General features: G+C 34.9%; 1 non-coding gene across 1 annotated transcript; it reads left to right on the top strand.

Annotated features, from left to right (window-relative positions):
- Positions 1-16,216: 16,216 nt before the first annotated feature.
- Positions 16,217-16,323, top strand: LOC141722595 (small nucleolar RNA R71). Its single transcript, XR_012575606.1, has one exon. It is a non-coding gene; the product is annotated as a small nucleolar RNA R71 (small nucleolar RNA).
- Positions 16,324-17,480: the final 1,157 nt, after the last annotated feature.

The following is a 17,480-nucleotide window of genomic DNA, read 5'->3' as shown; positions in this document are numbered from 1 at the left end:
ACTCAGTTTCATGTGTTCCAAATGCTTTACATCTTGCTGAGCACTTGACTAAAGCTGATGAAATGTTACATTCTGATGATTTTAAAACCCAGCTTAGAGTCACTGCATTGAGTACTAAACATCTACAAGGTCTTCATTCCAACACTCATGCAGAGCTACACAAGATTCAGGAGAACTTTATCAAACAGGAACAAGTTTGGAAAATTGATAAGAAAAAGTTCTTCCAACCTACCATTGACAGGGTTGCTTATATTGAGAAAACTCAAGAGAAGCAACAAGCTCAGATTGATCAAATTCTGACAAATCAAGCTTCTCAGCAATCGCAACTTACTGAAATCCAGACCTCAGTGGAACTACTTATCTCTCTTTTATTACCTGCTGATGCCAAAAAGGGGGAGAAGGTAATTAAGTCCAAATGCAAAACCAACAAGACACTGCAAGGAAAGGATGATGGAAAAGATGACCAAGGAAACTCTGGAATGGGTAGTGGTCATAGTCAAGGTAGAAGGTTTACATCAAGACAAGCTAGTCACAGAACAAGTTCTGATACTGGGAAAAGAATAAGTTCTGCTGCTGGTAAAAGGATAAGTTCTGATGAACTTCTAGATCTTGATGAGAAAATGTCAAGACAGTTATTTCTTCAAGAAAATCCAGGGATGGACTTGGAAAGTTTAAAGGAAGAAGAAGCCAGACTTAAATCAGAGAAAGTCACATCTAAATATGAAGCTTCTGGTAAAAAGTTACTTCCAAAACCTAAAGGCATTGTGATCAAAGAAAGGATACATACTGAAGAAACTTTGGCTAGATCACAACCACAGATAGATCCAAGATCCAAGGGTAAAGAAAAGGTTGGTGAACCTATCAAGCCTTATGTACCTCCTGAGGAAGAAGAAATTACTGATGGAAAAGATGATCTTGCTCTGACTTCAAGAAAAGTTCTTAAAACAACCTCTGACATGGCTCAAGTTGTTCAGAGTCAAGAAATTGTAAGTTCTGATATTCAGAAGAAGCAAGTAACCTCTGACAGTGCTCAAGATAACTTGATATCAGAAAATAGATCTAAAACACTCCTACCAGGATTCACTAAAGCAAAACAGACTCAATCTTTGAAGACTACTCCAAGTGGTTTTGAAGCAAGAGTAGTTACTGGAAAGGAAGCTAGAGATAAAACTGGATTGGGAAGTGCTGATGAAAGAAGAGTACACAACACTACCGATGATCCAACTTCCTTGAGTGAACCAGGTATTGGAGCAACTCCTGAGAGATTGAATCAACTAGAATCTGTACAGATGGTTTACCATACCTACTTGAAAGAATACATCATGTTGTATTTCATGACAGATGGTAGGGTTTATCATATAAGACAAAATGCCATTCCTTTGAAGTATTTTGAAGAATTGGAGCATGTACTTTTCTTACTTCAAGTGGATGACAGAATAACAGAGACTGCTGCAAACTACTTAAAAGAACAGATTCAGAGACAGAAAAGGCTTTATTCTGTTAAGTCTGACAGCAGATATGTTCCAAAGTACAGAGATCACAATGGGGATATTATTGATATGAAGCCTAATACTACACAGATCAGAACGTATCTTGGTATTAAGGGACTTGAATTCAATCTTGAATCTGACAAAGCTTATGTCATAAGACTAGACCAGGAGTTAAGGAAAGCAAATATTAATGATCTCAGAGCTGCAATCTTTCAAACTGGTGAAGATACTGCAGAGCTTAAAGGTGTTAAAAGGAGAATGATTGATGAACTAAGATATGCTGAGAAATGTTTGTTGAAGAACTATCTCAGAACAACTCCTGACATCAGAGAGATCAGAAGATGATGAAGCCAAGTCGAAGATCTACAACTGCTTAAATTCTGATATTTATGCAGATTGAAGTTGTTATCAGAAGTTGAAATTGGTAAAACTTTAAGGACTGTAAGTTGTAGTTATCTAGTCTATTTCTCATGCATTTGTACTTAATGTTTTTGACATCATCAAATATCTGTTTAACTTGTATATTTTGTTAATTTACAAGTTGGGGGAGATTGTTAGATATATTTGATAATGTCATGGCTAATATGTCTTATGTTTAGCTTTCAGATCTTGTGTGAACAGGATATATCAGTACTTAACTGTTGATCAGTACTTATACTGGAAGTCAGGACTTAAGGATATCAGTACTTATATTATCAGGAGATAATCATCAGAAGATAGATATCAGAACTTAAGTGCTGAAGGACAATCAGATAAGGACAGTAGCTGATTAAAGGAAAGAAGATAGAGATAAAACATAAGAAGAGATATGCATGAAGAAGGAATTCCGTGAAGAATGGAATACTTGGAATAGAAGATATCTGATTGATATATTTTAGGAAGCAGAATTATATTCCATATCAATTAGCGATTATCTTGTAACTGTGTAGTGTATAAACACAGGCATAGGGTTTACACTATAAGTGTTATCATTATTGAAGTTATTATTCTTTATAACCCTAGCAGCTCTCGTGATATTTGTTCATCACTGAGAGGTAACAGTTCCATATTGTAACAGAGTTTATTGTTTCAATAAAGTTTGTTTTCTGTTCGATTTGAGTGTACTATACACTGTATTCACTCCCTCTACAGTGTGTGTGTGACCTAACATCCTGGATGATAGTTAATTGTACAGTAATAATCTTTGATCAATTCGAGCCATCTTCTTTGTCTCATGTTCAATTCCTTCTGAGTGAAGATATACTTTAAACTCTTCTGGTCCGTGTAGATCTCACACTTTTCTCTATAAAGATAATGCATCCGTATCTTCAATGCAAACACTATACCTGCCAATTCTAGATCATGGGCTCGATACTTCTCTTCATGTAGTTTCAACTGTCTTGAAGCGTAAGCTATCACCTTGTCATGCTGCATCAAAACACATCATAATCCTTTATACAACGTCTCACTGTAGATCACAAAATTTCCTTGATCATCTCGTAAGACTAGTATTGGAGAAGATACTAATCTATTATTTAATTCCTAGAAACTTTCTTCGCATTTCTCATCCCATTCAAATTTCTGGTTCTTTCTGGTGAGCTTTGTCAATGGCGTAGCTATCTTTGCAAAATCTTGCAAGAACCTTCTGTAGTAACCTGCCAATCCCATGAAACTTCTTACTTCTATTGGTGTTTTTGGTCTCTGCTAGTTGATTATAGCTTCAATCTTTGACGGATCCACTTCCCCTCCAAAATTCATACTTGGAAAACTTTGCGTACAATTTCTCCTTTCGCAGTATCTCTAGGACTATCCTCAAATGCTCTGCATGTTCCTCTTCTATCTTTGAATAGATCAAAATATCATCTATGAACACAATCACCAATTTATCCAAATACTTCTTGAATACTCGATTCATTAGATCCATGAAAGTTGCTGGTGCGTTGGTTAATCCAAATACAATTACCAAAAACTCATAATGTCCATATCTGGTTCTGAATACTGTGTTTGGAATGTCTAATGGCTTAATCTTCAGTTGATGATATCCATATCTTAAATCAATCTTAGAAAACCATACAACGCCTTTGATTTGGTCAAATAAATCATCGATCCTTGGCAACCGATACCTGTTCTTAATGGTCAGCTTATTTAATTCTTGATAATCAATACACAGACGCATACTCCCATCTTTTTTCTTGACAAACAACACTAGTACGCCCCACAGGGATATATTCGGTCTTATAACTCCTTTCTCAAGAAGATCTTGCAACTGAGTTGCCAACTCTTTCATTTCCACCAGTGACATTCGATACGGAGCTTTAGATACTGGTTCCGTTTCGGGTGCTAAATCAATAGCAAACTCAATCTCTCTATCAGGAGGTAATCCTGGAAGATGGTCTGGAAAGACATCTGGAAACTCATTGACAACTGGAATTGCTTCGAGCACGGGAACTTCTTTGCTAGTATCTACCACATGGGCCAAATACGCCTCACAATTATGACGCAATAACTTCTTTGCGTGAGCTATTGTTAAAAACTTCTTTTCCTGCTTACTCCCTCAAAATATCACCTTCTTCTTAATATCCAATGTCTAAAGTCTCACTTTCCTAATATTACAATCAATCTGAGCATTATTCTCTGACAACCAATCCATTCCTAAGATAACATCAAATTCTCCCAACTTAAAAAGTATTAAGTTGGCATAAAAATGATGTCCCTCTATCTCAATGTCACACCTTGGACACACTCGGTCAACGGGAACTTAATTCTTATTAGCTAGTTCTATTATTAACTTTGTTCTAACAATTCAACTTCGCAATGCAGTTTATCGACAAAATTTTAAGAAATAAATGACCTTGTAGCTGCAGAATCAATTAAAACTTTAGCATCTACGGTGTTGACTGGAAGCGTACTTACAACCACGTCATAACTCTGAACAGCATCCTTTATAGTCATGTTAAATGTCCTGGCCTTTGGCTGGTTCATTGCTGGTGGTCCTTCAATACTTGCCACATTAGCTGCTGGATCTGTTATCTGGAAGTCCCTGGAAATATACCCCATCTTCACACATTTAAAACACACTGTCCCTGATTTCTGAGCTGAAGTCTGATTTCGGCATTCATTAGCATAGTGTTCATCCTGATTACACTTAAAACACAACACATTAGCCTTATAAATCCCAAAGTGCCTTCTACCACAAAACTTACAATCTGGCATTGGTGGACGATTGGACCTCTGCTAATTTGAATTCTGAAAACGTCTACCTTATCCCCCATTTCCTCATTGTGGTCTTCTGAATCCCACATTCTTATTACCTTAAAACTTTGGCCTTTTGTTGAAATGACCTTAGAAATTACCTTGTTGCTGACCTCCTCCTGAGGTTTCTATTTTCCTTTTCTTTCCATCCTTTTCTTTCTAAGATGTGTCACTCCTACTTTAAATGACCATTGTTTTCTGAACCACTTCCATATAAGAAGTCAACTCAAATATGGCCACTATGTTCTGAATCCAAAATTTTAATCCCTATTCAAACCTTCTTGCTTTCATTTCATCTGTATCAACCTGATATGGTACTAACCTTGCCAATTTAGTAAACTTGTCCTCATATTCCGCAAAAGTAAGATCACCCTATGTCAGGTTCAAAAACTTAATCTCCATTTGGTTCTTCATATACTTCGAGAAATACTTCTCCAGAAACAACTCCGTAAACCTTTCCCAAGTTACGAACTCACCTTCTTCCAACGCTCGCGTGGATTCCCACCAATAGTTCGCCTCACCCTTTAGAAAGTAGCTGGCAAATTCGGTCTTCTGCTCAGCTCCTGCTCCAACCAAGTCAAAAGCTTTCTCAATTTCTTTAAGACATGCATTAGCTTCCACGGGGTCAGCACTTCCCTTGAACTCAGGTGGTTTTACAGCTTGGAATTGCTTAAAAGTCACCACAGGTGGTGCTACTGGTTGCTGCTTTTGCTGTTGTTGCTGCTGCGTAAGATGCAACACCTATTGCTGCATCAGTCCCAACATCTGGACAATCGCTGGATCTGTACGACTCTCGGTACGATCCTCTCCTGAATTATTCCTTCTCTTTTGTGCCATTATTCTGGTTAGAAAACAGGTAACTTATATAATAATTTGTCAAGCATAATGTCAAATATGTAGCAATCCTTTAGCATATCAAAATTCTGAAGAATTAGCTCTTTTCAAAATATCATAAACTTGCTACCATATTAACACATGTGACATTATTATCACATAATCCTGCTTACAATCTCACAGAATAATAACACAAAGAAAATTAACGAAGAATTATCCAAACCTTTTAAACTCTTACTCAAAATCTCAAACAAACCAATAAATGGTGGATAGGGTTGCAACACAACCTTCCAACCTCTTTCATTACTTTTCACTGTCCCCGGGAACCAACAAAATAGCAAAGGAATGGCACAAAAGCCTAAAGCTAAACGCAAAATAGGGAACCTAAAAAACTTAGAAATAAACCAGCCCAATAACCTAAACTTACTCCTATAAGAGCTAAACTACACGCGCTTATCTCATGTGATCTTCCTATGACTCACTTAAGATAATTTAAAGCCTGTTTCAGTGACTATAACATGTGGCTCTGATACCAACCTATGGCGCCCACCAAATCCGGGGTCGAGATTTAGGAGTCACTAACTGATAAACCATAAAATAATAGATACAGCGGAATAAGATAATATATATGACCTCTTTTACAAGCAACTAGATCGATTACAGGTTATAGTAACGGGCACTAAAACAAACCAAATGTTATTACAACCCATAAGTTTATTCAGTTTTATAGACTATTCGAATTTTGATTATAAACCTCTAGACTAGTCAAGGGTCCCAAAGAGTCTACCTGGAAAACACCAACTATTTACAAGAACACAACTCCTGGAGAAAGCTGGAACTCAGGCCTGCTCTGGCCTAGCTGAAAGAATCAAAATAAAAAACAAGTATGAGCGAAGAAATGCTCAGCAAGCAATATATAAATTATGATTAAAACAATGACAATATGTTTGAAGAATAAAGCCAAACAACAATACCTGAGCAAGATCAAAAGCTAATATGAGCTTTAATGATAAACCACAATTTTATATATATTTTGGATTGGAATCCTCGAACGACGGTGTGTTGCCGCCGGTGATCAGTCGCGGACCAACACCGATATGCCGAAGCATATCCAACTAAACAAAAGGGTACCCAAGGCACATATTGGCCTAGCAAGGTGTTATATCTTGTATAACACATAGCTCACACTGGACCCCCGCCACAGCCTCTTACGCAACCATCCAATCCATAAAAACATTTTTAACCAAAGGAGTCAAATCAAACGACATCCTTAATAATGTAACTCCCCATTTCACATGGTCCGAAGTCATCTCAACAACCGATGGAGAAATAACTAGAACAATTAGTTATTCGCTAATCTCAACTCAACGTTCCACTGTATAGAGTATTTTGTGGTGAAATGTAAAAACGTTTAACTATTCTGAACTTAGAATAGGGAAGGTATACTTTCATAATAGAGTTCAAATTAAATATCAATTGAATATTAAATGAAGGTAAGGATCCAGCAATTATACTACAAGAAAGTTCAGGAATACTTTCCTGGTATAAGAATAAACAAAGCAATTTACTATTCTGAATTTAGAATAGGGGAAAAAACTTGCCTGGTATGCTCAATAACTTTTCACTATAACCTTGGCTTACAACTGTTGGTTACCAACTCTGTCTAACAGTTGACTGCGCTCCTTGCTACTTGATTCTATAAATAAAAGGAATACCTTAATCGAAAGAACCAAACTCAATCGAAGTAACTATACGTCTTGACGTCTACCCGATCGTTTATAACTAATCATGGCATTTTAAAACTATAAACAAATAGCATGCATATCACATAACACGTAATCATATTATTCATATAACACGTAATCACATAATTTATGTAACACAAAAGTCGCATTGCCAAAATATAGGTCCCCGTACGTTTAGAATCGAAATCGGGTCAATAACAGTGTTTGTCGATCAAATACCGACTTAAAATGACTCACAATTAAACAACCTTGCTATGCAAAAGAAATTAGGTCTCAAAATTATTTTTATTGAATGCGTAATGTTTTTCTGAGTCTATACGCGTTCGTTTCGTATTAAACGGATGAACAGTTTATTTCTTACAAATAAAATAAGAATAAAATAGAAATAAATCAATTAATAATAGTATTAATTGATTTTTAAATACCAAAATATAATTTTTTTTTTTAAAGTCTAAAAATAATTTTTATGAATTATTTGAATTAATTATAAATAATTTACCTTTTATTTAACTATTTATAAATAAAATTAATTGATTAAATATTTTAATCAATTAATTAAATTCATTAATAATTAACTAAAATTAATTATAAATATTTAAATCAAATTTAATTTTAAAAAAATAATAAAATAATATATTTTTTTGGAATTTAAAATAATTAAGTAAATAATTTTTAGAATTTAAAATAATAACTAAATACTTTTTAAAAATTAAAAGAAATGATTTATAAAAATTAGAAAATGAATTTTTAAATAAAAGTAAAAAGAAATCAGCAGAAATATGTTTTAGTTTCGGGTTTTGGGGAATATAGGATTAAAACCGGGTTTTCTGAAAACAAAACGGGTCGGGTCAGGCTTCAACCGGGTTGCCAGGAATTCTGGTTGAATGTCGAGCGGAATCAGGGTTGATCCAAGAGACCGGCGACTTCGCCGGAGTCCGGCGAACCCCGATCCCCACCCCCAAACAACTTCTGTTAGTCATGATTTTAGCCCCAATCGATGCAACAACTACCCAGGAACTTCCTAACAGCCATATCAATAACAATCAGTCACCGGAATGATTTTTCCGGCCAACAGCTCGAATTTTTCTGATGAATGAATCGGAAATATTCGAATTCAGTCAATACTCAACAAAAACTTACAACCCTAGTATCAAAACAATCCTAATTTCATGCCCAAACCAATCAAAATCTTAAAATTAACAAACAATCATCAGGTAGCCCAGAAATTCACCAATCGATTTAAGAATTCGGTTTAAACATTCCCGAGCTAAAACAACCCAAATAAATACATCAATCGATCCTCATGATCATCTTAAAGCTATTCAGAACATCAAAACATTCAACAATTAACAGAAATCCAAAATCGAATTCAAACCAAAAAGACCAAAAAATGATTTTTTATACATACTTCACCTCAGATATTGTAACTGGTATGGATGGATAGAGCTTGATGAGAGGATGATTTTGGTATGTAGAGCATCAACAGAGGATCCCTGAATCTCCCAATATCATTTATCAAAGTTTTGCTCAAGAATTTTACCCCCAAAAATGTTCTTGGTTTCTTTCTATTTTCTGAATTTTTAATGAAAATAAATAATTAAAATAAAAATTTTGCAGCTATTTATATTTACGGAAAATTAATACCCTAAAATAAATTAAGGGTGTTTTATCCCTTAATTAAAATAATTAGGCCCAAAAATAATAATTATGGAGAATAATTTTAAAAGTATTAAAATATAAAATTTATATTAAAATTCCCCAAAAATTATAAATAATTCAAAAATACAAAAGTAATGGGTATTTGAAATATAAATGATTTTATGGGCTTTGACGTCCCAGTGGGGTCCTGGTCCGTTTATTTTTGAAAAACCGAAACAATTCCTAAATTAACAGAAAACCCTAAAACACATAAAATACATTCAAACGCACATAAAGCGAGATTAAACGAGTACCTCGATAAAGACGCAAATAAACGCGCATCCGAATTACAGATTGATTCACACAAATGCAGTGTAAACACATATTAATTAATCAAAAAAATTTCTGGTACACACGGGAACACAAATAGAAACTACTGCATGTCATATCAAGGCAAATGAATATTTTAACTTATTTAAACACTTAATATTTATTTATTTAACATAAAATATTCACATAATTTTCCCGGATATTACAAATAGGATTCTTGCCTTTTGGTTTGGGTACTAGCTTCCAAACTCCATTCCTTTCAAATTGGTTTAGCTTTTCTTGCATAGTTAAAACCCAATCAGGATCCAACAAAGCTTCTTCTACCTTCTTTGTCTCTTCCTATGACAGGAAGCTGTTTTATAGACATTCATCTTGAGTGGCTTTCCTTGTTTGCATTCTTGCAGATTCATCACCAATAATTAATTCAAATGGGTGATCTCTAGTCCATTCCCTTTGTTGTGGTAGATTATCCCTATATGAAGAGGCCTCAAAGTTGTCTTGATGTGTGACTTGAGGTTGGGGTCCTTTCTGTGTGTGATCTAAAATGACTTTCAACCCCTATTGATGGCTCAACGGATGTTGAATTTTGCCTTTCGACGGATGATACAGTTTGTCTGTCAATGAATGATGCACTTTGTCTTTCGACGGATGTAGAATTATGTGCTTCATTTTTGCTGATTTTTCTGCATTTTCCTCAGAAATGATTTCTTGATCACTTTCATCATCACTTTTATCACAGTTCTTCTCAATATTGTCAAATTTGAGGCTTTCATGGAAACCTTCATCTTGCAGTCCTTAAATCTTCTTATCAACAAACACAACAAGTACAAATTCCGTAAAAATATTGGTTCTAAGATTGTAGACTCTATATGCTTTCCCAACAGCATATCCAACAAAGATACCTTCATCAGCTTTGGCATCAAACTTTCCATGTTGCTCAGTTTGATTCCTTAGAATGCAGCATTTGCATCCAAAGACATGAAGAAAGTTCGGTGTTGGTTTTCTGTTCTTGAACAATTGATAGGGAGTCATGCATTTTGCTTGATTGACCAAAGAAATATTCTGAGTGTAGCATGCTGTATTTACAACTTTTGCCCAAAAGTAAGTTGGTAAATTTGATTCTTCTAGTATTATTCTTGCAGCTTCAATAAGAGATCTATTCTTTCTTTACACCACTCCATTTTATTTTGGAGTCTTTGCTGCTGAAAATTCATGCATGATCCCATTTTCTTCACAAAACATCCTCATTGCAGAATTCTTGAGCTCAGTTCCATTATCACTCCTTAATCTTCTAACTTTGAGATCAGGATGATTGTTGATTTGCCTTATATGATTGATAATGATTTCACAAGCTTCATCTTTAGATTTAAAGAAGTATGTCCAAGAGAACTTTGAGAAATCATCCACAATTACTAGACAATATCTTTTCTTTGAGATTGACAACACATTTACTAGTCCAAACAAATCCATGTGCAATAGTTGCAGTGGTTCTTCAATTGTAGATTCAAGCTTCTTCTTGAATGATGCCTTGATTTTTTCCCTTTTGATAGGCATCACAAAATCCATCTCTTGAGAAGTCAACTTGAGGAATTCCTCTTACTAGGTCTTTCCTGACTAGTTCATTCATAGTCTTGAAGTTCAGATTGGACAGCTTCTTGTGCCATAACCAACTTTCATCTTGACTTGCTTTGCTGAAAAACAAGTAATAGAATTTGCATTGGATGAGTTGAAGTCAGCTAGATACACATTTCCTTTTCTCACTCATGTGAGAACCACTTTGTTGTCCATCTTTTTTGTAACAATACAGGTTTTTGAATTGAAGGTTACAGAGTTTCCCTTGTCAGATAGCTGACTGACACTCAAAAGATTATGTTTGAGTCCATCCACTAGAGTAACTTCTTCAATCATGACATTCTCCTTCGAAATCAAGCCATATCCTACAGTATACCCATTGTTGTCATCTCCAAAAGTAATACTTGGGTCAACTCTCTCTTTGAACTCAGTAAGCAGGGTAGAATCTCCAGTCATGTGCCTTGAGCAACCACTATCCAGATACCAAATATTCTTTATGTTTCCCTACACACATCAAAATCAAATCAAGTTGATTTTGGTACCCAAGTTTTCTTGGGTCCTGCCTTGTTAGCCTTCTTTTTAGGTTTCTTGGGTTTTTCCTCATTTGACTTAAGTGATTGAGACTCAATCTTGGTCAATAGAGTAGGGCCTTGAAAACCATTCATAATTACAGAATTATCATGCACGGGTTGGTTAACATGAAATGGCATATTATGTGTAAACATGTTATTCCAGTATGGCATGTTAAATGGCATTTGAGGCATATTGAATGCAGCATAGTAAAGATTTTGTGCAAATGGAAAATTATCAAATTCTGCATTCAAATTTTATACAAGCATAACATTCATAGGCATTGTGGGCATGTTGGGAAATTAGGGAGGTGCAGAAATGGGTGCAGGCATAGCAGATTTGAAATTAACAGATAAATGATTAATACTACCACACTAAACACATATTTTTCTAGGTGCATATTTATTAGGTGTGTAGTTTTTATGTTTGTTAATTCCTAATTTCCTATTTTTGTTGTTTTTCCTTTTGAAATCTGCCTTGACCTCAATTTTCTCCAATCTGTCATTAAGTTGCTTCATTTATACATGCCCCACATTAACTCTTTTGTTCTCCTTGACTTGACTTGATTCTCCTGTAACAAAGTTCTTGGAAACTGATCCATATTTCTCATTGAGTTTAGCTAGATGGGCTTTGCTAATTGGCTTCTGTTCTTTCAACGGATAAGCATCCTTGTTTTTCAATAGATAATTACTTTTATCTTTCGATGGATAAACTTCATCATCCGTTGATTCCACATCCGTCGATAATCCTTCTACCAACTCAGGATTCAGTTTCTCCTTACTCTTTTTTCAGGCTTCTTCACATAATGATTCTATACCTTGAACTTTAGCAATTTGAGCATGTACATTTCTTGATGACTTCTAAGCCTTGATTACCTCTTGTTCTCGTTCAAGCTGTTTTCTCAAAATCTCCTCTTTCTCCAAAGACTCAGTCAATTCGTCCTTTGCAATCTTGCACTCTATCTTCAGTTTCTCAAACTCAACAAATTGAGTTTCTAACACAATATTCCTCTCACTTAAAAACAGATTATTATCTTTAATTTTTATGTTTTCTTTAGTAAGTGATTTAAGTGTAACACACAAGTGTTATAATTTTGTTGACATGTCATTTATAGCATCATTACACTCATCTTTAAAAAGGTATGCTAGATTGGTAGTGATTACCTGATTGCTTGAAAAACTGACCTCAGCTTCATCTGATTTGGCCATTAGATCTAGATTGACATGGCTTGTTTCTTCATTTTCATCAACCCTATCAGTTGCCCAGCAATTTTCTTGAGTCAGGAAATCCCTTTCCTTTTGTTTGAGCAATTCAAAGTACTTCTTTTGGTAATCAACAGGCTCAAACTTCTTTTTCTCAGAATCAGGCTTTCTGCATTCATTGGAAAAATGACCACTCAAGCCACATTTGAAACACTTGAATTTAGATTTATCCACCATGTTTCTATTTATCTTGGTTGATCCAAATTCTTTTTGAATTTGAGCTTGGCAAATCTTCTTGATAGGAAAGCCAGATGTTCAACTATATCCTCCATTTCATCCTGACTAAGATGATCTTCATGCTCAGCCATTAGCCCTTTTCCTTTGTCTTCACAAACCCTTGAGTTTGGTCCAGATTCCACAACTTCAACCTTCATCTCTTTTACTCTCTCTTATTCAACTACCAATGCAATAGATCCTCCCTTCTTCCTTCCTTTCTCTATCTGCTCATCTTGTTCCAACTCAAGCTCATAAGATTTCAGAATGCCATACAGTCTCTCCAAAGTAAACTCCTTGTAATCTTGAGAGTTTAAGAGAGACAGTCATAGGCTTCCAGTCTTTTGGTAGAGATCTAAGGAATTTCAGGTTTAAATCTTTTGTTTGGTAGAATCTTTTATGCAACTTCAGTGCATTTATTGGTTTTTGAAACCTGCTAAAAATGTCACTTAAAGATTCACTATTTTCACAATGAAAGTGCTCATACTGCCGGATTAGAAGTTGCATCTTGTTTTCCCTCACTTATTCAGTTTCATCACATATGATTTGAATTGTATCCCAAATTTCCTTAGCAGGTTTATAGTTGATAAAATTGACAAACATGTCACCATCAAGACCATTGAACAGAATGTTCATAGCCTTTTTGTCTTTGTGCACTTGCTTAATGTCTTCATTTGTCCATTCTGATTGGGGCTTTGGAATGCTTTGCTCATTTCCTACAGCTCCTTCAGTATCTGTAGCAGCTTTTCGAGGAACATGAGGGCCTTTCTCAATGCAATCAACATACCTTTCATCTTGAGAGAGGAGATGCAGGTGCATTTTCACCTTCCAATGGTGATAGTTATCTTTATCCAGAAAATGGATCTTCACTTCAACATCCTTCCTACTCATGTTGTTGTTTTGATCATTAAACTTTTAGTGTGTCAAGAGCTTTCTCTGATACCAATTGAAATTCCCAAACAATCTAACAATAGAATTACAGAAGATAGAATTACCAGAAGGGGGGTTGAATGTAATTATTGGTTTCTTTTGGAAATTAAGAAGATTCTTTACTAAAATATATCTGTATTTGAATATGCAAGTGTGCGGAAATGAAATATAAGTGTATTCAAGACACAAAGAAATTAAACACAAAGATTTAAAACTTATTGGTGGATTGATCTTTTCCACCGGAGATATATATTGATTGAGAACTCTGTGATGCAAGAATGCACACAGCTGCTTCCAAGTAAAATTACAAAGAACAGAGAAATTCCTAACAGATGTTGCCTTTTCTATTTCTCAGTTCAATTCATTATTAATCTACTCGCTAGTCTTGGTTTATATATCACCAAGTTACATATGAAAGAGACAAACATATAAAATAAAATTTCTAAGTCCTAATCACATATTTCTTCATTTCTCTATCCAACATCTTTGTATTCCTTCAAGTAAGCATGGAAATGGAAATGCTTCTTTGTTTACATAAACCTGCAAATAGGCTGCCACATTCCTTTTGTATACAATCAACCCATTTGACTGTCAAGTCACTATCAACTCCTATTTGAATTTGTTATATGTTGAGACTTTGTAGATTATCCGTTGAGTCTCTATTGGATCATCTGTTGAGAGTAACTTGGGTCATCTATCGAAGCCTTATAGAATCATCCGTTGAAAGTATTTCCATAGCAGTTGGCACCATTTCATTTATGCAAAGTTACAGGACATCTAATATTTATAATTAGCCAACATATTCTACATACCATTCTAGTAGTCAACATGACTTAGAATATCCTACAACCTCTAATTCTCTAAGACATTATAGTGTATAAAAATGTGCTACAAAACTTATTTAAATATAAGCTACTCTTTCAACGAATGACAGGGTAAGATTATCCGTTAAAAGTTACAAACACACTTAATTTAAATCTATTAAGGTATTTTGGTAAAATATCATCAAGCCTACAACACATTCCCAACAATTACACAAGAAATTGTAGGATAACCGGGGTCCTTATATTTCACGGGAATTTGATGCGAGAGAATCAAACTAACTTAAGAGGTCAAAAAGGCTTTTCTAGGAACATAGGTGGATCGCTTGTGAGTACACAAATATTTTAGACATCTCGCGGATGAGGGAATTTGTTGAATGGCATCTAAAAGAGGAATGTTTATCTTGATTTGTTTAAAAACTTCCAAAATTTGGTCTAATTGAGTCGATTGTTTGTTTGAAATGAGTCTTTGAGGATAAGGAGCTTTTGGCTTAAGACTATTTCATTAGACAAATCATAGATAGGTTTTGAAGGTGGCTTGCTAGAAGATGAAGGTTCACTAAGTGAAGGCGTTTTGCTAGATGAAGTAAATGACTCGGAATCAAAAATTGAGGTAGAAAGAGAATAATTAGGTTTAGAAATTGAATCTTCTTCTTCATGAGAGTCAACACCTACTTGAGTATCAACCTTATTTCCCGACCTTAAAGAATTTATAGCATTAACATTTTCATGAGGTCTTTGATTGAGAGGAATTTAAAATTAACCTCAGGTTGACTCGGAAGTCGATTTCTATCCCTCTCTCACAAAACGTGTTAGCTAATTGACTAACTTGAACCTCTAACTTAGATATGGCTTGAGCATTGGAATTTAATAATTTTCTATCTTGGGTCATGATTTGAATGAAGCTTTGTTGAGATTGAGTCAAATTAGGTTGAGAATTAAGTAAAACCTCAATACTTTTCTCTAAAAAATTAAGTCTCTTATCCGAATCATTAAACCCGGGAGGATTCAAAGGTGCTTGAATTGGGTTTGGATAAGGACTTTGACTAGAACTAGGGTAAGAGTTATGATTGGGCCTTTGAAAAGTAGGTTGCGGAGCTTGACAAATCTGACCTTGGGTCCATGAGAAATTCGGGTGATTCTTCCACCCTGGATTGTAAGTGAGTGCAAAAGGGTCATTCCTAGAGGTTGGTTGAAAAATCACATTAACTTGTTTAACCTCATGATAAATTGAAATTCTATGATTAGAAAAATTCTGGTTTGCACACATAGACACTTGTGAAGGGGCACCGGTGGTTTTTAAAGCTTCTATCCTTCTAGTGAGAGTAGCTAACTTAGCTTCGATTGCTATAACCAACTAAATGCAAGCCTTATTAGCTAATAAACCGAGTGTTTTATTTTGCTTATCGGGCTCCCTAGTAGACTCCCACAATATGGTCTTTTCCGCTAATTCCTCGAAAAACTCCCAACCTTAATCCTCATCTTTTTCCATAAATTTACCTTGCCACATAGTCTCTAACAACACAGTTGTTGAACTATATAAGGCCTCATAGACAATCTTACAAAATCTCCATTTTTCTATTCCATGATGGGGACATTGAGACAGAAGGTTCTTAAATCTATCAAAATATTTCCAAAAAGACTCATTTTCCTTTTGATGAAATTGGTTTATCTCATTTGTAAGTCTCGTAGTCTTATAGTTTGGAAAATAGTCTCATAGTCTAAGCCTAATAGAATTCTCGGTTAATTGTTGGAGTTTTTGTTATGCACAAACTTCCTCGAATTCATGAATAAAAAGGTACAGATCCTTACCCTCACTCCCGATAAATTTAGGTAAAATACTAGTATGATGACCTTTGGTCTCGAAATTATTAGCCTCAACGGGAGGAAGACTAATACATGAGGGTTGAGCGGAACGAGCTGGGTAACATCGGTCTTTAAGAGACACAACCATGTTCACAACCGGTTCAAGCACTTCTATGGGTTCGGAATCTGAAGAAGAAGAAGACAACTCGATTGGTCTTACTAATTTAGATGAATAACCCAAGTAGTTCGCATAAACAAGATTGTAAACACGTAGCAAGTAAGTGCAAAAATTAAAATACACAAAGGAAAGGGTGAAACATAATAAAAAAAGAACTCTAAATCTAAGTTTTCTTAATAATTAACTAGATTTTGCTCCTAATCAAAAATATATTATTAAACATCACAACTAAATGTATTATATCTGATTGGCCAGGTAGGTGCAAGCATTGCTAAGAGGCTAACACCATCCTTGTCACCAATCTAAATGGCCAGGTAAGCTTTCGCTAGCCTAAAAACCAAAGAATGAATACTTAGAGATTTCTTCGTTTTAGGTTATTTTCCTAATTGAGCGTGAAGTCCTAGGGGCTAATATCTAATTAATTTTATTAGAAAGGCTAGGGTATGCAAAATGATGGATTTATGGTTGTGGGCCATGAAAAGAGTGATGAAATCCCTCCCCTTATCTTGTGATGAGGTTTTTCCCTTAAAATTTATTTAAAATGATAAAACACACAACGAGATATATAAAGCGATAGACAATTATGGATACTCTAAACTACGTGTCCTAACCAAGGAAAAGAAGAAATTTAACGTACCTTGGGTCCTCCAGCAATCACCACAATTTATACGGTACGAAAATTAAAAATAAGAAAATAAAATCTAAGATGATGTGCTCCTAAGTGGTTATATGAATGATGCAATAATTATGTATTTATTTTTTTTTCTGAATTTTCATTTTTTTATAAATTTTTTATAACTAGTGAAAAACACGAAAATAGAGAGATACGGGTTACCCAAGCAAGCTTCCAAAATTTCTTC

The sequence above is a fragment of the Apium graveolens genome, chromosome 4 (assembly GCF_009905375.1).
Source record: "Apium graveolens cultivar Ventura chromosome 4, ASM990537v1, whole genome shotgun sequence".
Classification (NCBI taxonomy): Eukaryota; Viridiplantae; Streptophyta; class Magnoliopsida; order Apiales; family Apiaceae; genus Apium; species Apium graveolens.
The sequence above is the reverse complement of the archived record's forward strand: the minus strand, read 5'-3'. Positions and strand labels throughout refer to the sequence as shown.